Consider the following 26,523-nt stretch of genomic DNA (forward strand, 5'->3'; position numbering starts at 1 on the left):
CTTGCAAAAAGGTTTATATTAGACAAAATTATGTATACAATGGCATACATTAAGGGAAGCATGCACAAAATGGCACACCATCTTTTTGGGAAGACTTTTTTGGTATTCATGCAGAAATGGAATGAACTGAGCTTAAGGTTGGAAAAAAATGAGAAATGGAAAGAAGCTGAAATGGACAAATTCATTTATCCCTATCCTTGCTACGTCAGCTTTGAAACTATGGGATGCTCTTATCTGAGAGAAGTAAAGTCTGACAGTTTCACACTCCTGCTTTCTTTCATAACAAGCTTTCCCAAAGAACACCGATTTCCAATGCACAATCACTAATACCCCACACTTCGTAATCTGGACCAGACAATGTGAACATTTGCTTCAAGACCAGAACGGAGGAAAAACAGTGAATAGGCCAACACACTCTCATCACTCCAGAGGTGTATTGTTATGCTAGGGAAAAGTACATATCTAAGACAAGGGTTGAGAACTAGATCTGGCCACTAGGCAAGATCCTAATCTCTCCCGTCCACCATGGGCCAACTTTGACACATGGGCATGTCACTTGATGTCATAATGATGTCAGGGGATTGTCAAAGTTCAAAGGTGGTTGCCAATCTGCTGACTGGTGCTGGGAGGGTGCCTTAAGAGAGGCTCTCTGTAACTGCCAATCAGCTGATAGTCAGTTTCAGGGAGCCCCTTTTAAATATCTGCAAATGGCCTTGTGGACCAAATGGGGAGGCCAGGTGGGCCTAATTAGGCCTACAGGCTGAAGGTTTCCAACCCCTGACCAAAGACCAGCAGGCAGCAGACCCCTTAAGCTTTCCACTGATGCAGTTTTTTAAAGTACCCCATATCTTTAAGGCTTCTGTATAAAGATAACATTGGGATTTATGCTTAAAAATTAAATAAATAGGGACCATGCAGCTTTTTGTGTGAAACTATTATTTTTCCATTTTTTAAATAATAACCCCACATAGTCATTAGTGGAAGATTACAATGAGCTTTTTTCATTGTTTTTTCCCCCCATGGAGCCTTTTCTCTTTTGTCTCTTCACTCAACGGAAAGATGTACAATGGAGACGTAATAAAAGGCAATCAATGGCACAAAGATGCAGAAAACCTTGTTAGTCTATTTCTTGTTTAACATTCTGGAGTCAATTGGCTTTTCAGATGATTCATTTCTATGCATAAACATGTCAGTGGAGGAGGTGTTAGGAGGGAGCAAGGATAAGAAGGATACAAAGCAGCATTCACAAAAATAAAATAAAATTGCCATTCCACCTTTGTAAAAAAAAAAAAAAAGACAACAGGCTTTGCGCTTAAAGAGCTTGACGGTTGTTAAGCAACAGCTGCATTAGAAGAGTAGAAATTAAAACTTCACACCTCCTTAAACACCACTTAAAGCACCCCAGTCCCAGCCAGCACTGGAAGGCTGCATTCCCATTCTGGAGAATTGCTTTAAGGTTAAAGCACAAAGGTATCATCATTAGGCTAAATCAGTTCCCTGAGAGATGTCTCAGTCCTAGTGACCCTCCAGACTGAAAGTTCTGTTTTTTAGCATGTAGACATACATTACATGCACTCCCCAGGCCCTTCTCCCTACACAGTGGTCCCCAAACACTTGCAAATTGCTGATGGTCTTGGCAGACCACTTAATGATTTTTCTGCCGTTGTAACAACTGCAGTTATAACATGCCGTGCTCGATGCTGTATGATTTTTAACTGTATTTTGATTGCTTCTTTTATTGCTTACATTATATTTCATTTAATTACAATTTGCATTCCATAGAATTCAAATTGCCATGCAATAACAATGCAATATAAGAAATGAAAGAAGCAATGGATAGGCAATTAAAAAAATCAATATAGAAGTCAGACATGCTGCGCGCTACCTGAATGAAGCTCGCAGACCACTGGTGCTCCAAAGACCACAGCTTGGGAACCTTTGCCCTAAACACATACCTCCCGCCCCACCAATCAAAGTGACAATCATTTTGCTACTGTCTAATAACAATATCTTTTAAGGGTGTCTGTTGAATGGGCAGTGTAGCCAAATCACCAGGAAAAATCTCCTGGACGAGGCTTGTTGATATTAAGAGTAGTGGCGCATGTGTGTGGAGGAGTTCTTAGGCAGTTCCTATGGGCCTCTGAAACTTCTTGGCTGCTATCTCTTTGCTGAGCCAGTTGCATGCAATGCCAGCTGGTGTGACTCAAAGTCTGCCCTAATTTGTTTTTAGGCAGATCCACATCATACATTTAAAGCACATTCAACATACATTTTATGCACATGGCTTTCCCCAAAGAATCCTGGGGACTGTAGTTTGTTAAGAGTGCTGAGGATTGTAGCACTGTGAGGGGGAAACTATTGTTCCCAGAATTCTTGGGCTGCGAAGTCATGTGCTTTACATATGTGTTGAAAGTGTTTAAAATGTATGGTGTAGATCTGGCCTAATTTTGATACCTGCACAGATGAAAAAGGACGGGAGGAAGATATGTTTGCCATTCAGACAATACTGAAATGCGTTTGGAATGGACAAGTAAAAATGTATCTTCACACAATGCATAGTTAATTCACAGCCACAAGTTGTGGGGATGGCCACTGACTTAGATGACTTTAAAAGGGGATTGGACAAATTGAAGGGTGGATCCTTCCTGGACTGCCTTCAAGTCGATTCTGACTTACGGCAACCCTATAAATAGGGCTTTCATGGTAAGCGGTATTCAGAAGGGGTTTACCATTGCCTCCCTCTGAGGCTGAGAGGCAATGACTGGCCCAAGGTCACCCAGTGAGCTTCATGGCTGTGTGGAGATTTGAACCCTGGTCTCCCAGGTTGTAGTCCAATACCTTAACCACTACATGATACTGGACCATAAATGACTATTATCCATGTCTGCTATATGGCATTTCTTGTTATATTTTAATAAATGCAAACTTTTTACTAATTCCTGTCTTATCAAGCCTTCAGTCTGGGTGTGGAGCAACTTCTTTCTTTTCTGCAAAACTGGAACTCTCCTTGCAGAGTGGTGGATACAAGCCATCACCTGTAAGTAGTGATAGATAGCCCTCAGACATCTCATGGTAATGGGCAAGTATATCCGTGAGCAGGGAAAAGGGATCACAATTTCGTGCAGATTTCTTTTTAAAAAAATCTGCATAAAGGGGACAGAAAGACTGACAGTAACATGAAGCAAAATTAGACTGAGCCATCCAGCCCTAAATTCTGACAACTCGTATTAATAGCGTGTTCCATAGGCCGTGGGCACACTAGTCGCTTCAAAAGCAGCAAGAATGGTTTTTCTGGCTGCATCTTGAAGTGACTCTTACCTTTGCTGGCCACACCTCCCTTCCCCACTGCTGACTTCAGACCTTTCAGGATCACTCACAGCAAAGTCTTGGGCTGAGCATACAGCAAAGTGTTCCCATTGGCCACATCTGCAGGGGCAATGGGCTGGTCTACAAATCAGCTGCAAAATCTGTCTGAAGCTGAATGGAGAAAAAATGCACTCAAGCTGAGCCAACCAGATGTTAGAGTAGAAAGGGGTTGAGTTTGACTAGTGTTGTGTGCCCGTTTTCAGAAAAAAAGAGGTGGAGAAGCAGTGGAACCAGTAGAACAGTAAGTGTGTCTCTACCCATATTTCTGAAAGTTCATTTCTGGTTGCTGCTTCCAGTTATTCAGTAGTTTTCTGCCCTCCACTGGATTATTATTTTTTAAGTAGAATGCTTTCATGAACTGACCTTAACAGCTTGCTCTCTGGAAAAAAAAAACCTTCAGTGTTTAATAGCATGTTCAATCTTGCCCTGTGTCCAACTGTGCTGATTATAGTACAGCTGCAAGTCAAAACACATTCAGCAACATTTACTATCTAGGTTTTGGTCCCATGAATTAAAAGCAAGGAGGGTACTTGTTCTTTCGGTTAAAAATATACTAGACAAACTTAATTGCCTTTAACACACTATACTTCACAGGTGAAAATGAGCCCTGACAGCTGCAGCACTTGAAAAGGAAAGCTGTAAATGGTAGGAAGCCTAGAGTTGATGCAGCTGCATTGATTCCAGGGATGGGGAACCTGTAGCTCTCCAGATGATGACGGACTCGAAATCCCGTCATCCTGTCATCATTGTCTATGCTGGTTTGGCATGATGGGAGTGGGCTCCAACAACATCTGGAGGGCCACAGGTTCCCTACCCTGCTCTACGTGTTTGTGAACTAGAACTAGCTCCACGAGCTAGAGGGAGCCCCAGCTGACGAAGCGTCAAGGCCCCAGCTGACAAAGCATCAAGGTGAGTTAAGCAGCAGAGCGAAAAGAGGGTAAGTAACTCCCATTTATTCCATTATTTAATTGAAGGAAAACAGCTCAGAGCAATAAGTAATAAGGGCAGCCCAAGGTCACCCTGAGCTAGGAGCCAAATCCTGAAAGAACCTATATCTTAGGAGACAGATCCTAGGAGAAGGAAGCCTATAGAAAGCTAGTTTTCAACACCACCCTAGCAGGAAAGCTTCAGGGGACACTGTAAACAAGGCTAAATTCCAGTCGGAGAGAAGGGGGAAAAGGAAACTCCACCGACACATACAGGGAGAGAGTCAGCTCAGTCCTTGCTAAAAAGGGCAGCTTCAGCCTTCCTGAAACACAACCACAAGCTCTGTTTCCCTAGGTTAAAGAAAGGTCAGGCTGTTCTAGGTGGGAAAACAACAAACACAAAAGACTTGCCTGGAAGGCGCAGCCCCTTGATTAGATTAAAAGCAGCCAAAAGCTTAAACAGCCCCGCCCCTCGCTCAGGAAGGAAGGAAGCCTGAGAGAATACTAAAGAGTTAAGCCCCAGCTGATAGCCATCAGCCTCAAGTAACACATCATTGGCTGGCAGCAGTAGCTGGGAGGAACCAGCCACACATATAAAGTCAGAGCACCCTAACGAGGGAGCCTGCTCCACGAGCTAGAGGGAGCCCCAGCTGACGAGGAGTCAAGGCCCCAGCTGACAAAGCGTCAAGGAGAGTTCGGCAGCAGGGCGAGTTCGGCAGCAGGGCGAGTTCGGCAGCAGGGCGAGTTCGGCAGCAGGGCGAGTTCGGCAGCAGGGCGAGGAGGCAGCAGGGCCCCCCACTCTGCCCGTCTGTTCCCTGACCTCAACTAAACCGCAGTCTCCAACCCATTGACGTAATAAACCTTAAACAAAACTATGCAGGTAAGAAGCCAGCAGGGGTGTGGGGGCTTTCCAGTGTTTTGCACCGCCTGCAGCATGTACGACTATCTGCCTGTTGGACAGAAGTCGTGGGTGTGCTCTCGGTGCAATGAGCTCCTGGCTCTCCGAGACCGACTTCATTTCCTTGAGGCCAAGGTGGCGGACCTGGAAAAGCGGAGAGAGGCAGAGAGGTGTGTGGAGGAGGCCTTCAGGGACGTTATAGCTGTGTCCCACTCCAACGATGATAGCTCTCCTGCTATCATGGAGAACGATGGTCTCGGGGAAGGAGAGCATCCAGCTGAGGAAGAGGGAAACGATCCCTTAGAAGGGACCCATTCCTTGGGGGATGAGCAGCTATCCTCTCATGCCGAGGATATATCTCCAGGGGGTGGAGGGATCCTTGTAGTGGGTGATTCCATCATTAGGAACATAGACAGTGGGGTGTGTGATGGGCGTGTAGACCGCAAGGTGTTTTGCCTGCCTGGTGCGAAGGTTGCGGATATCGCCCGTCGTTTAGATAGTTTGGTAGACAGTGCTGGGAAGGAGTCAGTGGTCGTGGTGCACGTTGGCACCAACGACATGGGGAAATGCAGCCGTGAGGTCCTGGAAGCAAAATTTAGGTTGCTAGGTAGGATGCTGAAAGCCAGGACCTCCAAGGTGGCTTTCTCTGAAATGCTACCGGTTCCACGCACAGGACCAGCCAGACAGGCCCAGCTTCGCAGTCTCAATGCGTGGATGAGACAATGGTGTCGGGTGGAAGGGTTTGGATTTGTTAGGCACTGGGGAACATTTTGGGACAATCCGGGCCTGTACAAAAGGGACGGGCTCCACTTGAACCAGAATGGAACCAGACTGCTGGCACTTAAAATTAAAAAGGTAGCAGAGCAGCTTTTAAACTGACTGAGGGGGGAAACCCGACAGGAGCTGAGAAAGGTCCGGTTCAGAATAAACCTCCCCCCTGGGATAAAAACCAAAGAAATGATGAAATTTTAAAAGGGGTAGGCCTAGAAGTAGGCATTGTGAGAGCAGGGGCACAGGATATAAATTCAGAAGAGCAAAATTACCACAGGCCTAACCACAAGTGCCAAAGACACTTGAAGAGAGACACTGCTTACAAGTGCCTGTACGCTAATGCTAGGAGCCTCCGAACCAAGATGGGAGAACTGGAGTGCTTGGTCTTAGAGAAGAGCATTGATATAGTGAGCATAACGGAGACCTGGTGGAATGGAGAAAACCAGTGGGATACAGTTATCCCTGGATATAAACTATATTGGAAGGACAGGGAAGGACGTATTGGTGGCGGAGTCGCTCTATACGTGAAAGAAGGCATTGAATCCAGCAAGCTCAAAACCCCAAAAGAGGCAGACTCCTCCACAGAATCGTTGTGGGTGGTGATACCGTGCCCCAGGAGGGACTTAATACTGGGAACGATCTATCGTCCCCCTGATCAAAATGCTCAGGGAGACCTTGAGATGAGATATGAAATTGAGGAAGCATCCAAACTAGGAAATGTGGTAGTAATGGGTGACTTCAACTACCCGGACATAGACTGGCTGCATATGTGTTCCAGTCATGACAAAGAAGCAAAGTTTCTAGATATTTTAAATGACTATTCCCTAGATCAGTTGGTCATGGAACCGACCAGAGGGACGGCAACCCTGGACTTAATCCTCAGTGGGGACCGGGACCTGGTGCGAGATGTAAGTGTTGTTGAACCGATTGGGAGCAGTGACCACAGTGCTATTAAATTAAACATACATGTAAATGGCCAATTACCAAGAAAATCCAACACGGTCACATTTGACTTCAAAAGAGGAAACTTCACAAAAATGAGGGGATTGGTAAAAAGAAAGCTGAAAAACAAAGTCCAGAGGGTCACATCACTCGAAAATGCTTGGAAGTTGTTTAAAAACACTATATTAGAAGCTCAACTGGAGTGCATACCGCAGATCAGAAAAGGTACCGCCAGGGCCAAGAAGATACCAGCATGGGTAACGAGCAAAGTCAAGGAAGCTCTTAGAGGCAAAAAGTCTTCCTTCAGAAAATGGAAGTCTTGTCCGAATGAAGAAAATAAAAAAGAACACAAACTGTGGCAAAAGAAATGCAAGAAGACAATAAGGGATGCTAAAAAAGAATTTGAGGAGCACATTGCTAAGAACATAAAAACCACCAACAAAAAATTCTATAAATACATTCAAAGCAGGAGACCATCTAGGGAGACAATTGGACCCTTGGATGATAAGGGAGTCAAAGGTGTACTAAAGAACGATAAGGAGATTGCAGAGAAGCTAAATGAATTCTTTGCATCTGTCTTCCCAGTGGAAGATATAGGGCAGATCCCTGAACCTGAACTAACATTTGCAGGAAGGGATTCTGAGGAACTAAGACAAATAGTGGTAACGAGAGAGGAAGTTCTAAGCTTAATGGATAATATAAAAACTGACAAATCACCGGGCCCGGATGGCATCCACCCGAGAGTTAAAGAACTCAAAGGTGAAATTGCTGATCTGCTAACTAAAATATGTAACTTGTCCCTCGGGTCCTCCTCCGTGCCTGAGGACTGGAAAGTGGCAAATGTAACGCCAATCTTCAAAAAGGGATCCAGGGGGGATCCCGGAAATTACAGGCCAGTTAGCTTAACTTCTGTCCCTGGAAAACTGGTAGAAAGTATTATTAAAGCTAGATTAACTAAGCACATAGAAGAACAAGCCTTGCTGAAGCAGAGCCAGCATGGCTTCTGCAAGGGAAGGTCCTGTCTCAGTAACCTATTAGAATTCTTTGAGAGTGTCAACAAGCATATAGATAGAGGTGATCCAGTGGACATAGTGTACTTAGACTTTCAAAAAGCGTTTGACAAGGTACCTCACCAAAGGCTTCTGAGGAAGCTTAGCAGTCATGGAATAAGAGGAGAGGTCCTCTTGTGGATAAGGAATTGGTTAAGAAGCAGAAAGCAGAGAGTAGGAATAAACGGACAGTTCTCCCAATGGAGGGCTGTAGAAAGTGGAGTCCCTCAAGGATCGGTATTGGGACCTGTACTTTTCAACTTGTTCATTAATGACCTAGAATTAGGAGTGAGCAGTGAAGTGGCCAAGTTTGCTGACGACACTAAATTGTTCAGGGTTGTTAAAACAAAAAGGGATTGCGAAGAGCTCCAAAAAGATCTCTCCAAACTGAGTGAATGGGCGGGAAAATGGCAAATGCAATTCAATATAAACAAGTGTAAAATTATGCATATTGGAGCAAAAAATCTGAATTTCACATATACGCTCATGGGGTCTGAACTGGCGGTGACCGACCAGGAGAGAGACCTCGGGGTTGTAGTGGACAGCACGATGAAAATGTCGACCCAGTGTGCGGCAGCTGTGAAAAAGGCAAATTCCATGCTAGGGTTAATTAGGAAAGGTATTGAAAATAAAACAGCCGATATCATCATGCCGTTGTATAAATCTATGGTGCGGCCGCATTTGGAATACTGTGTACAGTTCTGGTCGCCTCATCTCAAAAAGGATATTATAGAGTTGGAAAAGGTTCAGAAGAGGGCAACCAGAATGATCAAGGGGATGGAGCGACTCCCTTACGAGGAAAGGTTGCAGCATTTGGGGCTTTTTAGTTTAGAGAAAAGGCGGGTCAGAGGAGACATGATAGAAGTGTATAAAATTATGCATGGCATTGAGAAAGTGGATAGAGAAAAGTTCTTCTCCCTCTCTCATAATACTAGAACTCGTGGACATTCAAAGAAGCTGAATGTTGGAAGATTCAGGACAGACAAAAGGAAGTACTTCTTTACTCACCGCATAGTTAAACTATGGAATTTGCTGCCACAAGATGCAGTAATGGCCACCAGCTTGGATGGCTTTAAAAGAAGATTAGACAAATTCATGGAGGACAGGGCTATCAATGGCTACTAGCCATGATGGCTGTGCTCTGCCACCCTAGTCAGAGGCAGCATGCTTCTGAAAACCAGTTGCCGGAAGCCTCAGGAGGGGAAAGTGTTCTTGCACTCGGGTCCTGCTTGCGGGCTTCCCCCAGGCACCTGGTTGGCCACTGTGAGAACAGAGTGCTGGACTAGATGGGCCACTGGCCTGATCCAGCAGGCTCTTCTTATGTTCTTATGTTCTTATGTTCTTATTAGGCTGATGAGAGCCCTACCGCTCATTGCCTCTTGACCCTGGTTGCCACTTTGGGGCTGGAGGCCAAAACTCTGCAGTGAGTGCTGAAGTTCAAGCTGGTAGAATTTCCCATATCCAAGACCTAGCAAATGGGGAAAGGCCGTAGCGCAGTGGTAGAACATCTGCTTTGCATGCAGAAGATCTCAGGTTCAATCCCAGGTAGGCCTGGGAGGGACTCCTGCCTTAACTCCCAGAGAGCTGCTGCCAGTCTGTATAAGCAGTACTGAGCTAGATGGGCCAATGGTCTGACTCAGTAGAAGGCAACTTCCTATGGGAAGCAAGTGTGACATCTCTCTCTCTCTCTCTCTCTTCCTCTCTCTGAAACATAATCATCCCAAAGATTCTGCAGGGCTGAGCTGACATTTCACTGAAAATAATTATCTGATCTTTTTTTTTTTGGAGGGGGGGCTTTTTCAAGCTCCTCCTGAACAATTGGAGAATTTCACGCTTTTTCTAGATAATATACAGTAAAATGCCCCCCCCATTTCTTCATCTGGGAATCAAACAGATCCAGTTTTGATGTTGATTAATATTATTTCAATGCTGCAGGAAGTGATGAGTTTGGCTCCTCAATTCTTCCAGCCCTCTTCTTGTAGGGTTGCATCCAATGAAGTCATATTCGGAGTAGACCCATTGAAATCAATGAACATAAATTAGTCATGTCAATTTATTTCAGTGGGTTTACTTGAAATATGACTTAGTTGGACTACAACTCCCAATGGTCAGGAATTATGGGAACTGTAATCCAGCAACATCCGGAGACCCAAGAGTTTGGAAAAGCTGCCACAGCCCATATAAACTAACAATTTAACTTGATGGTTCTCCTGAGAAACAAGTCCCAAGTTCACCATGAGTTTAGGTGCCACTTTTTGGCATCAAATCTAGACAGTATTCCAGAACCATCCTAGAATTGGCTCACATACAAGAATCATTCGCTGTGAATGACAAGACAAAAGGTGAACAAAAATAAACACAGACATGGCCACACATCATTTGGCAATGAGCCACTTTGGGAAGAAATTGTTCTAAGTGAAGTCACAAGAATAATAGAGTCATAAGAGCAATAATGGATTGCTGTCAGAAATGTGCTGACTTTCCCCCTGTCTACATAGAGCATGTTGGTCTGTGGCCAGGTGAGCATTTCGTCTGCTCCTGATTGAATAAATTTGTGACTGTGTGATCAATCTGAGATTGGTAGGATAGCTTTTTTTTGCTTAAGATATGCGAAACACAGACCCGGGTCAAAGCAAGAAGCTTAAGGGTGTCATGTAATTTGCTGCTGAACGTATTTGAAGGAGATTGATATTCACAGGCTCTGCAACAGGCTGAACTTTATGTGCTTTGATGTGATTGTTGATGGAGGTATCACACAAAAGGTTACCTAACAAATTTGGGACTTTACAGCTCACTTTGAATTTCTTGGGTGGAATGTGTATGCTTGGCAAGGAATCCAAAAGAACCAGGGGCCTGTCGCTGAAGCTTTTGCTAGTTATTTCAAAGGAGTATGCCCTTTTTACAGAAGATTAGACAAATTCATGGAGAACAGGGCTATCAATGGCTACTAGCCATGATGGCTGTGCTCTGCCACCCTAGTCAGAGGCAGCATGCTTCTGAAAACCAGTTGCCGGAAGCCTCAGGAGGGGAGAGTGTTCTTGCACTCAGGTCCTGCTTGCGGGCTTCCCCCGGGCACCTGGTTGGCCACTGTGAGAACAGGATGCTGGACTAGATGGGCCACTGGCCTGATCCAGCAGGCTCTTCTTATGTTCTTATGTTCTTACATGCGAAGCTGGCCACATACACTTCCCAACTGCCCTGTTCTCTCTTCCAGTCTGTCCTTGCCTCTCGGGACCCCATCTTGTCCCTGTGTGTGTTTAATGAGTCCCTTCCTGCTCCTTTTGACTTCCCTCTAGGACTTGCAGTCTGCGTCCTGTTTCTCCTTCCCTGCCTGAGAACTGAACACTTCTGTGAAAGACAGAAAATGTACTGCTTCCTGTTCTGTCCGCTGCAGGATCCCACAGGGCATAGTAATAAAAGCAGCCAGAGTTTCAGAACCTTGGATAACTCCAAGTGCACAACTTGCTCTGATGAAAGCTGGGGGTTGACTGAGGCCTTATAAATCCTGGAGAAAGCCAGTGTGGCATAGTGGTTAAGGTGTTGGACTACAACCTGGGAGACCAGGATTTGAACCCCCACATAGCCATGAAGCTCACCCAGGGCCAGTCACTGCCTCTCAGCCTCATGAAAACTCTGTTCATAGGGTCTCCATAAGTCGGGATCGACTTGAAGGCAGTACATTTACATTTTAAATCCTGGAGTCCATAGCTTAGTGGTATAACATCAACTTTGCCTGCAAACAGTCCCAGATTCAGTCTCCAGGTAGGACTGGGAGAGATCCTGCTTGAAACCCTGGGTAGCTACTGCCAATCAGTGTAGACTGTACTGAGTTAGATGGACCAATGGTCTGGCTCAGTATAAGGCAGCTTCCCATGTACCCCTCTTAGGTTCCACCACCACCACTTGGGGCATTTGGCTTCTTAAAGGGACAACCCTGGGCTCCTTCTCTTAGTGGATTCTTGCCTCCTGCTCTCCTTGCACCTTTGGGCGAGAGTTGTGGAGTAGGGTGTGTGTGGTTGAATCATGCTTGTAGAAGGGGTTCCGTGGCTCACACAATTCAGGACTGGGGGAATTCCATGAGTGTGCTGGCTCATAAAATAGTAGAGTTGGAAGGGGCCTATACGGCCATTAAGTCCAGCTCCCTGCTCAATGCAGGAATCCAAGCATATCTGACAGGTGGGTGTCCAACTGCCTCTTGACTGCCTCAAGTGTTGAAGAGCCCACCAACTCCCTAGGTCATTGGTCTAATTGTCGTATCACTCTTAACAGTTAGGAAGGTTTTCCTGATGTTTAGCCAAAAATTGGCTTCCTGTAACTATTATTCAGTATCCTGCACTCTGGGATGGCTGAGAAGAGATCTTTCCCCCCCCCGTAACAACCTTTCAAGTACTTGAAGAGTGCTATCATATCTCCCCTCAGTCTTCTCAAGGCTAAACATGCCCAGTTCTTTCAGCCTTTCCTCATAGGGCTTTGTTTCCAGTCCCTTAATCATCCTTGTTGCCCTCCCCTGAACCCGTTCCAGTTTGTCTGCATCCTTCTTAAAGTGTGATGTCCAGAACTGGATGCAGTACTCAACATGAGGCCTAACCAGTGCTGAATAGAGGGGAACTGGTACTTCACATGATTTGGAAATTATGCTTCTCTTAATGCAGCCTAAGATAGCATTTGCCTTTTTTGCACCCACATCACACTGTCAGCTCATATTCAGCTTGTGATCAACAATAATTGCAAGATCCGTCTTGCATGCAGTATTGCTGAGACAAGTACCCCCCATTTTGTACCTGTGCACTTGGTTTCTTTTTCCTAGGTGCAAAACTTCGCACTTATCTCTGTTAAATTCCATTCTGTTGGTTTGATCAGCCTTGGGTTCAGTATCAGGGAACCTGTTTGGATTTTTCAGATGTTGCCATGGCTGCCACAGACTCTGTTGGCTCATATTTCTTTGTTCTGAGCCTTGGCTATCATTCAAAGTTGGGACCATCACACCAGCTTGCCCTGGCCTTCTGTGACATCAGGATAGCTCAACCAATCATTACTGCTTCCATAAAGTCCCTTAGCATTGTGAATGGTATCTATGTATCTGCCTGTCTCTCTGTCTAGAGCATTTTTACCCTGCTGTTCTGTGAGCTTTTATTCCATCAATGAAAACAAGACAGTCCCTGCCCACTTGCTTATAATCTAAAAGACATGACACAAAAAGGGGAAGACATGATGGGAAAGGAAGCAGGGTAACTTGGGGAAATTAAAGAGCAGTTCTTCTAAGGGCCAGCTGAAGTGGAAACCGTTCAGGGACAGAAGGAACCCATTGGAGGTTGTCTTTCAGGAGAGCTGATGGGATGATCCTGCTTTTTTCATTACAAGCCTATTCTGTAGCATATGTAAACTACAACAGCAGCAGCAGCAACAACAGCCACCACCAGACATGGGATAATGTGAAGATCTTGCTATGCCTTTTCCTCATGTGTAAGATATTTAAACTATTTAAAACCACCAATGCACTTGAGCGATAAGCAGCACACATTTCTCTTTTCTCTCCCTAAGCTTTCTGTTTATTTAATCATTTATTATGAACCCTTATAACCCGACCTTCACCATACGTTCCCAGGGCAAGGAACTTACGGAATCAATCTAGCAAATTAAAGCAACATATAACATATATTATGTGCAAGTTCTGCCTTCCAGCAGTGTGAAGTAACTCTTCACAGGAACTTAGGAAGCTGCCTTCAAGTGAATCAGACCATTGATCCATCTAGCTCAGTACTGTCTACACAAACTAGTGGCAGCTCTCCAGAATTTCAGGCAGGGACTCATTCCAAGCCCTACCTGGAGATGCTGGGGATTGAGCCTGGTACCTTCTGCATGAAAAGCAGATACTGTACCACTGAGCTATGGCCCTTGCCACTCGCACCACCACCATTATTGTTGTTGTTGTTGTTACAATGTATATACCACATTTCCATTTGGAAAAAAAATCCAAAGCAGTTCACAAACACATAAAAGCCAACAGCAAAATAACTAGCAAAACCAAATTATAAAAATATAACTACCCATAGTTAAAACACATAGTTAAAATATATTAAAACATCTATAATAATTAAAATGTATAATGAACAAACCCATTAAAACAGCAGAACAGTTAAAACAAGCCCTCTCCTCTCCCCTTGCTTGTGTCTTGTACCTTTTATAGGTTATAAACCTATACCAGGGATTATCAGCTGTTCAGTTCCAGGAACAAAAAATAGCCCAGTAATATCAAGGCTTTCCAAAGCTACTCTTGGTGATTATTAGTGCTATTTCCAGCTGAGTTCATAGTTTACCTGAATTGTACTTTGGTATTGTAGAGATTATTCTTATTTGATTATCATGAAAATTAATCTGGTTATTCTTATTTGATTACCATCACAGTTTATAATCTGCCCTTCACTAAAAGGTTTGAGGGTGGAAAATGCAAACATTTAAAGTAGGGATGGGGTAGAATATTTGCTAAATTGGATTTATTACTGGATGTTGACATTATCTGACAATCCACATTGTTTTCAGATTGGTGTTGATTTCTTGCAGTGGGTTGCAGCTGTCATTGGCACTTTTAAAAAAAAATCTGCTCCAATTTTTATGTTGCTGTCTGTGTAATCAGCTTTCCCCCAAGCTGACGCATTCTTAACTTAATTCAGTGGAACATGTGCCTACAGCATAAGCATTTTCATGAGCATTTTAGTTAGCAATTACATTTTTTTTTCCTGGAAAAAACCCACGAATTGGCAATTGCGCAAACAATCTGGAACAAAAAAATGGCGGATCAGTAATGAAAGCTGGACTGTTGGAATTCAAATGGCTAGGAACCAGCTACCAAACCCCAACCCTAATTTAAACCAAAAATTTACAGTGCAGAAACTAAATAAAATGTAACACTATTTGCAATAAAATGCAAGAACAGACAATAGCAGCAAAAAAGAAAAAAATCTCAGTCTTCCAGCACATCTCACCCCTCCCCAAAGGCCTGGACAAAGATGCACATTTTCACCTGCAATTGGAAATAAAGCAAGGTTAAAGTGTGACACCCCACACCATGTCCTATCATGGGCTCCCACACCAAGCCATGGACCACGGATCCCATTAGGCATGAGAACTACCAAAAGGGCTCCCTACCTATATCTGAAAGCATAGGCAGGTTGATATGGGAGAAGACCTTCTTTTAAATATTTCAGATCCTAGTCATGTAGGACTTTAAATGTCATCATGAGCACCTGTCATGGCCTTCCCTGAAAACGCTGATGAGGATGATGGGTGAGAGGAAGATGCTATGGATCGGAGTCCTCCTGCCCAAGGCCCTGGCTTGGAGCCAGCTCCTCCCATTGAGACTATCCCTCTGGAAATCTTGCAGGTCACCTCTTACTTCCTTGGCTCACAAGGAGGAAGCAGGCCCATGGAATGCCTGGGGGGGCCCTGCTCTGCCAGGGGAGGAGGGGAATTCCATTGCACAGACTGAGCTATCAGGGGAGGAAGAAAGCCAGGCATTGTCTCTGAGGCAATGGTGGTGTCTCAAGAGGCAGAAGCAGACCTAGTCCCCAAGAAAGAGAGTCTAGCTGCAGGCCAGGAGCTCTTATTTATTTATTTATTTATTAAATTTATATACCGCCCGACTAGCAATAGCTCTCCGGGCGGTGAACATAAAACAGCATAAAAATACAATAAATAACAAAACAATACTAAAATACAAGCAACAATCCAACACAGTAAACATTTTTAAAATTAAATCAGTGTAACTTAAAATGCTTCAGAGAATAGGAAGGTTTTGACCTGGCGCCGGAAGGAGAGCAGAGTCGGCGCCAGGCGTACTTCCTCAGGGAGACTGTTCCATAGTTCGGGGGCCACCACTGAGAAGGCCCTAGATCTTATCATCACCCTCCGGGCCTCCCTGTGAGTTGGAACCCGGAGGAGGGCCTTCGTAGCAGAACGTAGTGCACGGGCCGGTTCATATCGGAAGAGGCGTTCCGCAAGGTATTGTGGTCCCGCACCGTATAAGGCTTTATAGGTTAATACCAACACTTTGAATCTAGCCCGGAAACATATTGGCAACCAGTGCAAGCTGGCCAGAACAGGTGTTATATGCTCGGACCGCTTGGTCCTTGTCAGCAATCTGGCCGCCGTATTTTGCACTAGTTGTAGCTTCCGAACTGTCTTCAAAGGTAGCCCTACGTAAAGCGCATTACAGTAATCCAAACGTGAGGTTACCAGAGCATGTACCACTGATGTAAGGTCCTCTTTACTCAAATAGGGACGTAGCTGGGCTACCAACCGAAGTTGGTAAAACGCATTCCTAACCACCGAGGCTACTTGAGCCTCAAGTGAGAGGGAAGAGTCTAAAAAGACTCCCAGACTACGAACCCGGTCCTTTAGGGGGAGTGTAACCCTGTCCAGGACAGGGTATATATCCACCATCCGATCAGAGAACCCGTCCACCAACAGCATCTCAGTCTTGTCTGGATTGAGCTTCAGTTTGTTAACTCTCATCCAGTCCATTGTCGAGGCCAGGCAACGGTTCAGCAAATCGACAGCCTCACCTGAAGAAGATGAAAAGGAGAAGTAGAGCTGCGTGTCATCAGCATACTGATGACAACGCACTCCAAAACTCCTGATGACCTCTCCCAACGGCTTCATGTAGATATTAAAAAGCAGGGGGGACAAAACTGACCCCTGCGGGACCCCATATTGGAGAGCCCGCGGTGTCGAGCAATGTTCCCCAAGCACTACCTTCTGGAGACGACCCGCCAAGTAGGAGCGGAACCACTGCCAAGCAGTACCTCCAACTCCCAACTCCGTGAGCCTCTCCAGAAGGATACCATGGTCGATGGTATCAAAAGCCGCTGAGAGATCAAGGAGAATCAACAGAGTTACACTCCCTATGTCTCTTTCCCGACATAGGTCATCGTACAGGGTGACCAAGGCTGTCTCAGTGCCAAAACCGGGCCTAAAACCCGATTGAAATGGATCTAGATAATCAGTTTCATCCAATAGCGCCTGGAGCTGGCCAGCAACCACCCGTTCCAAGACCTTGCCCAGGAATGGAACATTCGCCACTGGCCTGTAGCTGTTAAAATTGTCTGGGTCCAAGGAAGGCTTTTTCAGGAGTGGTCTCACCACTGCCTCTTTCAGACAGCCTGGGACCACTCCCTCTCGTAAAGAGGCATTTATCACTTCCTTGGCCCAGCTACCTGTTCCATTCCTACTAGTTTTTATCAGCCAGGAGGGGCAAGGATCCAGTACCGAAGTGGTTGCACGTACCTGTCCAAGCACCTTGTCCACGTCCTCGAGTTGAACCAACTGAAGCTCATCCAACAAAACAGGACAAGACTGTGCTCCGGACATCTCACTAGGATCTACTGCTATAACTTGAGAGTCTAGGTCCCGGCGGATACATGAGATCTTATTCTGGAAGTGATCGGCAAACTGATTACAGCGGGCCTCCGATGATTCCACCGTGTCCGGAGGGTTTGAATGGAGAAGCCCCCGGACAACTCGAAAGAGCTCCGCTGGGCGGCAAAGAGATGATTTAATAGTGGCAGCAAAATGATGTTTTTTAGCTGCCTTCACTGCTCCTACATAGAGCTTAGTCGAAGCACTAACCAGCGCATAATTGTATCCGTCGGGAGTTCGTCTCCATTTCCGCTCAAGCCTCCTCCTATCTTGCTTCATCGCTCTCAGCTCCGGAGTATACCATGGTAGTACAGGCAGCCTCATGAGTAGTTGGACTTTCCCTTCCACTTGGCAGGTAGGCAGGATAGATTGTGGGAACAACCTCAGCCTCTGGAGTGTCAGATCACAGCTCCTAATCCTGGAATCCTGACTGCTGGCCTTGTACCTGAACTAGTTTTAGGGAGCCCTGAAAACTTCTCTTCCTGGAATTAGTCCAGATGCCCTTAGGTCAGCCTTTCCCAACCTTTGGGTCCCCAGGTGTTGCTGGACTACAATTCCCAACATTCCTGATCATTGGCTGTGTTGGCTGGGGCTGATGGGAGTTGTAGTGCAACAACATCTGGGGACCCAAAGGTTGGGAAAGGCTGCCTTAGGTGATGAGGCAAGGATTTCTGCTTTTCTCCTGTCAGTCTGCTGCAATAAAGCTTGGCTTCTTTACTTACAAGAATGTATACCTGTCACTGTTGTTTGCCAGAAGCTAGGATAGCACCTTGACCTGAGCCCTGGAGACAATAGGCAACCTGGGCAAGTCTTTCAAAATAGATGTTTTATGCAATTAGCAGCCACATCCACCAATAGCCTGACTGCTGCATTTTGTACCAGTTGCAACCTCTGAACAGGCCCATATAGAGTGTATTAGTGGTTAGAGTGTTGGACTAGAACCTGGAAGACCAGAGTTTGAATCTCCACCCAGCCATGAAGCTCACTGTGTGACCTTGGGCCAGTCACTGCCTCTCAGCCTCAGAGGAAGGCAATGGTAAACCACCTCTGAATACCGCTTACCATGAAAACCTTATTCATAGGGTTGCCTAAGCTGTGTACTATTTAAAAACATACAGTAATATATATACAAAACAAAATGCAGACATTTTATTGATAGAATCTTGATAGGCTGGAGCATTGGGCTGAAAACAACAGAATGAAATTTAACAGGGATAAGTTCAAAGTTCTACACTTAGGAAAAAGAAACCAAAGGCACAGTTATAAGATGCAGGATACTTGGCTCAGCTATACTACATGTGAGAAGGATCTTGGGATCGTTGTTGATCACAAGCTGAATATGAGCCAAAGTGAGATGTGGGTGCAAAAAAGGCAAATGCTATTTTAGGTTGCATTAACAGAAGTGTAGTTTCCAAATCACGTGAAGTATTGGCTCCCGTCTATTCAGCACTGGTCATCTTGAGTACTGCATCCAGTTCTAGATACCACACTTGAAGAAGGATGCAGACAAACTGGAACAGGTCCAGAGGAGGGCAACAAGGATGATCAGGGGACTGGAAACAAAGCCCTATGAGGAGAGACTGAAAGAACTGGGCATGTTTAGCCTTGAGAAGAGAAGACTGAGGGGAGATATGATTGCACTGTTCTTTTTTTTTTTTTACAATAATTTTTATTCAAATTTTCATAAAACATACAAAACAAAATCATAAAACATTCAAAGACAAAAAACAAAACAAAACAAAAATGATTAAACAAAAAAATAAAATGTTGACTTCCCATTTGTCGCAGATCAAATCAGTTATAGATCTACAATATATAACAATCCTGTCTCTTAAATTATATTATAAAATCACTTTCCTCCAGTAGTTATCTTAATTAATCATCAAATCTCATAAACATTACTTTATTCTTTCCGCAAAAAGTCAAAGAGAGGTTTCAATTCTTTAAGAAATATATCTATCAATTTTTCTCCAAATAAACATGTCAATTAATCCATCTCGTTAATAATAATAATAATCTTATTGTCATAACCATAGTCCAAATAAACATATCAATTAATCCATCTCATCAAAATCTGTTAGGTCCAATAATTTCAATAGCCATTATTCCATTATCCCTATTAATTCCATCTTCCATCTTCAATAGTCCTGTTAAGTCCAGTAATTTCAGTGTCCAATCTTCCATTATCAGTATTCCATAATAATCTTGCTGTCATAGCCATAGTCATATAATAAGAGTCTGATGGGAATTTCCTCTATCCCAAATATTTTCTTGCCATCAATTCTGAATAAGTTGCTGAAATATTGTTGTAAAGTCATATCTGTGTTCTTCTTTTTTACAAAATGCACTGGCTCATCTCTTGAGAGTTTTTCCATTGTCACATGGCTGCAGTTAATTCCATAGATTTTCTCTATATCAAGCTCCATCACGTCATTCCAGTCCAGAAGATTATCCAAGCCATTGATAACTTTATCTCTAATATCTTCATTAATTTCTTCAGAGATAACGTTAAATTCCAAACAGTAGATTTTATTTCTAATATCCATAAACTCCAGATCTTTTTCCAATTCCACATTTGTTCCAATCTCCAGGGCTTGTATCTTCCCTTTATTTTTTCTTTTCTCATCTCTGATCTCATTCTCCTCTCTCACAGGATCCCCTATTTCTTTAAGCTCCTGCGTCATTTTGCTCAGTTCAATTTTCAGCTCCTTACTGCCCTGTCGCAGGGTTTGTTTCCTTATCTCAATCTCATCCATTATTTTCTGAAACATAATTACTTCCAGATTCTCAGCCACTTTCTTGATTGCCATTTTTAAAACCACGAAAACAAAACAAAACAAAAATAAAGAAGAACCACTTCTTATTTCAGCAACAATTGGGTTAATATTCCAGGCTTGATGACATCACAGTATAAACAGAGCAGCCTGCCTTATCTCTCTATGTTCAAGAATACAAAACAAATTTAGTTCCCAGCATCAAAACAGTTAGTGGCGTCGTGAAGAAGCAGATTCGTCAAAATAAAATAGACCAAAAAGAGAATAGTCCCAGACAATATAATGTTCCTCGGAATAGAAATCCCTCTTCTGTTTATATCTTTAGAATGCACTTCCAGGACAGCTTTTTGCAATAGAAACAGAGATAAGCTGTTAATTTCGTGAATAACAGAGAAGAGTTATAGCTCACCCAGAAGTTCTTTAAAGCTGATTCATTTGACAAATCTCTTTTTGCTGCAACAATTTAAACCAAGTAAAAAAAATAATAGAAAGAAGGGTGCTTGCCTGTTAGTCCGTTTTCTCTTTGAAGAAAAGATAAACGTATCGCATTAATCAGATAGAGCTTGTTCGGAAGTCCGTCCGGCATTGCTGGCTGGACCTTTTCTCATAAATTAATGAAATCCAGTCCTCCCAACAAAAACAGGCTTTTGAGGTTGATCTCTACGTTTCTCCCTGCCCGGGAGAAATTTCATCAGTCAAAAAAAAAATGTTCTGACTGATTTATATCTGAATAAGCTTCTTTTGAGGCGGGAGCCCGTCTCAAAAGCAGGCACAAGCGAAGTCACCCTTCCCGGAACATGATTGCACTGTTCAAGTACTTGAAAGGTTGTCACACAAAGGAGGGCCAGAATCTCTTTTTGATTGCCCCAGAGTGCAGGACATGGAATAATGGGGTCAACTTTCAGGAAGCCAGATTTTGATTGAACATCAGGAAAAAACCTCCTAACTGTAAGAGCATTACGACAATGGAGTCAATTACCTAGGGAGGTGGTGGTCTCTCCAACACTGGAGGCATTCAAATGGCAGCTGCACAACCACCTGTCAGGTATGCGTTAAGTTGGATTCCTGAACTGAGCAGGGAGTTGGACTTGATGGCCTTATACACCCCTTCCTACTCTGCCATTAGATGATTCTATGAAAATGCAAGGTAAAACACTTCAGGAATGCAACGCATGGCTGCCCACTCATATTGCTGTCCCTTTTCTCTCTTATTCTCCTTTTATCTCATTTGTACTTGCCCTCTCCCATCTCCAATTTCCTTCCAACTTGTTATTCCCAGAAGAGGACTATTGCTTTTTTGACAGGAGTGGGAAACCCCTTTTTGGTCTGAGTGCCATGTTTCCTTCTGGACAAATGTCTGAGGGTCACATGCCAGAGATAGACAGAGCCAGAGGCAAAAGTGGGTAGAGGAGCAAAGTAAAAGTTGAACTTTGTACAGTAGGATAGTCTCTGCACACACTCCTCTCTATCTTCCATCCAGACAAGCGAGAGGCATGATCAGAGTTCAAGGACACATTGCAGCCAGGCAAAGAACATTAAAGGAGGGTACAAAGCAAGGCAGGGAGGGCTATATTCTGGAGTGGGCATGGCCTAGGGAGCCACATCTGACCTCCAGGTCTGAGATTCCCAAGCCCTAATTTATATCATGCTTGTGTGCTTTTCAAAAGCATCTCGTTGGCCATTGCAGAACCAGACGGATCATTGGTCTGATCCAGCATTGCTTTTTTTAATGTTCATTATGCTGCAATGTTTTTCTGTTCAGTGAGATATTATTGTACAGCCACAAGAGCGGCTGTATACTATGGCCAGCATAGATTTTTCACATTCCACCATGTTAAATTGAAAATACCCCCATGCCATTCTACTGCTTCCCATAAGCGCATTTCAAAACAAAACCTTACAAAGCATATAGTCCTGAACTCAGAAATGCTTGCTTAACAACCTTCTATGTTTTTATGGTGATACAGAAAACACAGAGAGAGAATCCAGAGTTCAAAGTTGAAAATATGAGTAAAATAATCCAGACCCCCGTTGGACTTTTTCTGTCAGTGGTCTCCTAATTTGTTGAAATTAATTAAAAATCAGCCGGTTCAAAGAGTACCAGCAGTTCTATTACTGACCTTGCCCCATACTCTGACCTTCATAGTGTGCAGTTTAAAAGTAAAAAAATATATGCATGGCTGGTGTTTAAATAATGTAAGAAATTTAACATTGAAATCTATGATAGTGCAGGCATGCTCAGTAAGAACCAACAGCCAGTGTTCTACAAGCCAGACTCACAGCTGTTTGGATTGGCTAATCAGGGGCCACACCCATGCCTGACATTTACTCCACTTTAAACAGTCAGGGCTTCACCCAAAGAATCCTGGGAAGTGTAGTTTTGAAGAGTGCTGAGTGTTATTAGGAGACTCTTATTGCTCTGACAGTTCCATTGGCCAGAGTGGTTTAACAGTCATCCCCTCTTCTGGTGATTGTAGCTCTGTGGGGGGAACAGGGTGTCTCTTAACACCCAGTACCCTTCACAAATTGCACTTACAGGATTCCTTGGGGGAAGCCTTGACTGTTTAAAATGGAATAAATGTCTGGTGTGGATGTGGCCAGGCACAGCTTTGGTTTAAATTTGGGTGGGAGACTACATGTGCCTGCTGTAGAATAAAACGGTGGAGGCAACCCTGAAAAATAATGATTCTGTTCACAATGTTTTCCTTTTGGAAAGGAAAGGGTGTTCACCTCTGCCCAGTGCCCACCCACCCACCCAGTCTTCTCCCTTACTCTCCCTGTCTCCCTCCTCCTCCCCTCCCCTCCCCCTCCCCTTCCCCCTCCTTCCCTCTTCCTGCCTCTCCCCCAGGTCAATTTCACCTATCCTAAGCATGATTGCATGGGAGTAAATCCCACTGAACTCAATAAGCATGCAAATGATCAAACCTGCCCTCCTCCTCCTTTCTCCCTCCTGCCTGCTCCCATCCCCCTCCTACCCTCTGCCCTTCCTCCCCCCCTTCCCCATTGTCAGTTTCACCTAGCCTAAGCTTGATTGCAGGGGAATATATCCCATTGAACTCAATAAGTATGCAAATGACCAATCCATTCACAGCAAACTTGCATGGGATCCCATTTCTCACCTCCCTAATTAAAAAACAGAGAAATAGGGGGGAGAAAACCTTGTTGTTTAAGAATGTACCTATAGCCAACAGATGTTACCAAATTCTTCTAAGCTACACAGGAAGTGGATTGGACTGTAAAATACCAATCCAAATTGTATTTGCATTTTTACAAATTTGTAGGGCAGTACAATAGCTCAGAGAGGAGGTCAGGTCTCCTGCTCCTCTGTTGCATTCTTTATAGCTGCCCAATTTCCCTGCTTTTTAAAGTTTGATAGAAATACCTGTTGGCTATAGGTACATTCTTAAACCACAAGGGGTTTTTTTGCCTATTAATTTTTTTTTTTATTGCACTTGTATACCGCCCCATAGCCAAAGCTCTCTGGGCGGTTTACAGCAATCAAAAACATTAAAACAAGTATACAATTTAAAACACATATTTTAAAAACAATTTAAAACACAATTTTAAAATTTAAAACAATATAAAAACAATTTAAAACACATGCTAAAATGCCTGGGAGAAGAGGAAAGTCGTGACCTGGCACCGAAAAGATAACAGTGTTGGTGCCAGGCGCACCTCATCAACAAGATCATTCCATAATTTGGGGGCCACCACTGAGAAGGCCCTCTCCCTTATTAATGAATTGCATATTAACCTGCCTGGAAGCCAGGAGGGACAGCCTCCATGCCATAGAGAGGATTGTGTTTCCTTTTCTTTACAATCAAACTAGAAGAAAATTAATAAACAGTTAATAAAAAGGGGCCTTACTTTGCTCCGGCAAACATTGACTTCAGAGTTCATGGAGTATGAATGCAACATGCTAGATTGGATTAATGCAAAATAAATAAATAATGTTAATCTAATATTTTTGTCTTGCCTCTGGTTAAAACAGCCATAAATTTTATAATGCATTTTTGAAAACACTCTCTGAGTGAGATCACAGTATGAATTTGATTATCCTTTTACCTGCTTATTGCTTTATCCTGTTGCTTATCACATCCTTTCGCTGCCTTTGTGGAGCCAGGCCTGGATTTCCATCATAGGGAGGGGAGTCATGCCCCCAGTCAGGTTGCCTGCATTGTGGTTATACACCTAAATGCATTCTGTATATTGAGAGATTAGTATCAGTTTAATGACAGATTTCTCTATCATGGCTTACAGTAGGTTTCCTTTCCTAGTTGGAATAATGACACAGCCCCCAAAGGCTGATGGTGACATCTGGTCAGGCATTCAACTTTTCATTTCTACGCTGACAAGACAAAGGACAAAACTGGTGTTTTGTTGTGTGTTTTTAAAGGGCCGTGTGAATCTTGATCTCTGTTTTCCACCACTATTGTACACATTAAAATAAATGATCACAGTTACGATATACCATTTTTACAATCGCAGAAGCAAAGGGAAAAGGTGGTCCCAAATTGTTGTTTGCAAATACAATGGGTTGTATTCAGCGTAGCATTAAGGGGATTGCTCCGTCAGCACAAGCATTTCTGCCTCCCCAGTGGAACAACCTCCTCTCTCCTCCCTCTGCAAGCTGTTCTGGGTTTTTTTTTCTGACCCTCTGGAGCAAATTTGGGGAGGTTGCAGGGGAGGAGAAAGGGGAAAGTCCTGTTGTGCTAGTGTGAATCCTTGTGCTGGCTTCCACTAGGGCAGCAATGTATATATTTGAATGTGCAACAAAGTCCTATTCAGAGCAGATCCACTGAAATGAATGAACCTAAGTTAATCACATCTATTAATTTCAATGGGTCCACTCTGAGTAGGACTAGCATTGAATGTCACCCAATTTTTTTAAAAAAAACTTGAAAATAATAGGCCCATTTAGTGATTTTGAGAGCTGATAGCCCTTTATGAGCATTTTATCATCCTTCCAACAACCCTGTAAAGTAGGCTAGTATTATTAGCACTAAATTGCCAATTGTGATCAGCTCCTTGAAAGCTCAGGCTGAAACCGAGAGCAGATTCACTGCCCCACTCTCATGGAGCCACCAGTCTCCAGTGCCCTCGGAGGTGCTAATGAGGAGGTGCCTTTGCTTGCAAAACACACCCTCCTTTCTCCCCACCCTGTCACTTGCAGGAAGAAACATGCCTTTTGTGAGCATCAGCAGAGAGATCTGCTGACTATACTCCTTGCTTTCTCCCCTCCCCGTCACTGTGGCAATCCCTGTGCAAGAGGGCTTTGACAAGTGGGTGGGACAATCCACCTGTCAATCATGTGGCTTCCTAACAATGCCATGTGATTGACATGTGGGTTGTTGCACCTACCTGCCAAACTTTCCTGCGTGGAGGGCCCAGATAAAGATCTGGCCCCCTGGAGCCAAACACTCCCTTCCATGGTATTGAAGAATCCAGTGCTACTCAGATAATTAGGTTTCCAAAGAACGTGGCTATCTTAGTGCTGCTTCACTGAAGTAAAGACACAGCAAGTCACAAAAGCAATGAGAAGCAGTGGTAACCTGTTGCTCAGAGTGATCAGCAGTAGATAGCCTTGGGGTTTACACAGGAGGAGGCGGGAAATGATTGTCTTCCCCTTTTAATCACATTTAGGAATGAAGACTATGAGGCATTCTGTCTCATCAGTGTCATATTAACGGAACCTCACTCACATTGTTGCTAGGATGACACATTTGCAAAACAATGGAATCAGATTTGCAGTAGCCTGATGTGTGGTATTTGTTGATTCTGTTTCACTGGAAATTGCAAATGCGACATGATAGTTTGCCTTCAGCCGAACAAAACCGCCTGATGCACTGTAACAGAAAGTAATTCACAGCAGCAAGAAGACTGTGCATTTCTCCAGCAAAATAAATTGTTGTTCTGAATGACTCCTTCAACTTTCATGGTTCTGTGCAACATGACTCAAAGCAAGTGGTGACTAATCAGACACCCCTACTAAGTATCATCCATTTGTTTGGAGTAGTTACAGCCAAGTTCCTTAAAACATCTTAGCCCTCTCACACAGTAGGATAAGTCCTTCTTTTTTCAAAAAAGGGCTCCAATTATTTCACTTCAATTTGAGAGCAGATTAAAAGCCTTCCAAATCTTTCCAACATTTTATTAGACTGTTGTAATGCTTATCCTTGATTTAATTAAAAGAATTGTGGGTTGATAGTTTACGTCTCCCTCCCTCCCTTCTCAGCTGTTGCATTGTAAGAACATTCATTTAGGCAATTTACAATGTAGGGAACAGAAAAGTTTTAATGATAATTACAGAGCATGTTATGCTAATTAGGAGGGAGGAAATCTATTATACATCTGGGAGGAGGAACTTCCATCTATGTTGAACT

At 43.8% G+C, this 26,523-nt stretch overlaps 1 protein-coding gene across 4 annotated transcripts in view; it reads left to right on the forward strand.

Moving 5' to 3' along the window:
• Window positions 1–26,523, forward strand: part of DCC (DCC netrin 1 receptor) — an 882,319-nt gene that overhangs the window by 177,288 nt on the left and 678,508 nt on the right. Inside the window, exon 1 of one of the 4 annotated variants that reach the window (XM_061614668.1) lies at window positions 3,581–3,607. The exons of the other annotated variants lie outside the window; for them this stretch is intronic. The gene's annotated coding sequence lies outside the window, so the exon portion shown is untranslated. Of the gene's footprint in view, window positions 1–3,580; window positions 3,608–26,523 lie in introns of those variants that run through there. 4 annotated transcript variants of the gene reach the window in all.

The sequence above is a fragment of the Rhineura floridana genome, chromosome 1 (assembly GCF_030035675.1).
Source record: "Rhineura floridana isolate rRhiFlo1 chromosome 1, rRhiFlo1.hap2, whole genome shotgun sequence".
Lineage (NCBI taxonomy): Eukaryota > Metazoa > Chordata > Lepidosauria > Squamata > Rhineuridae > Rhineura > Rhineura floridana.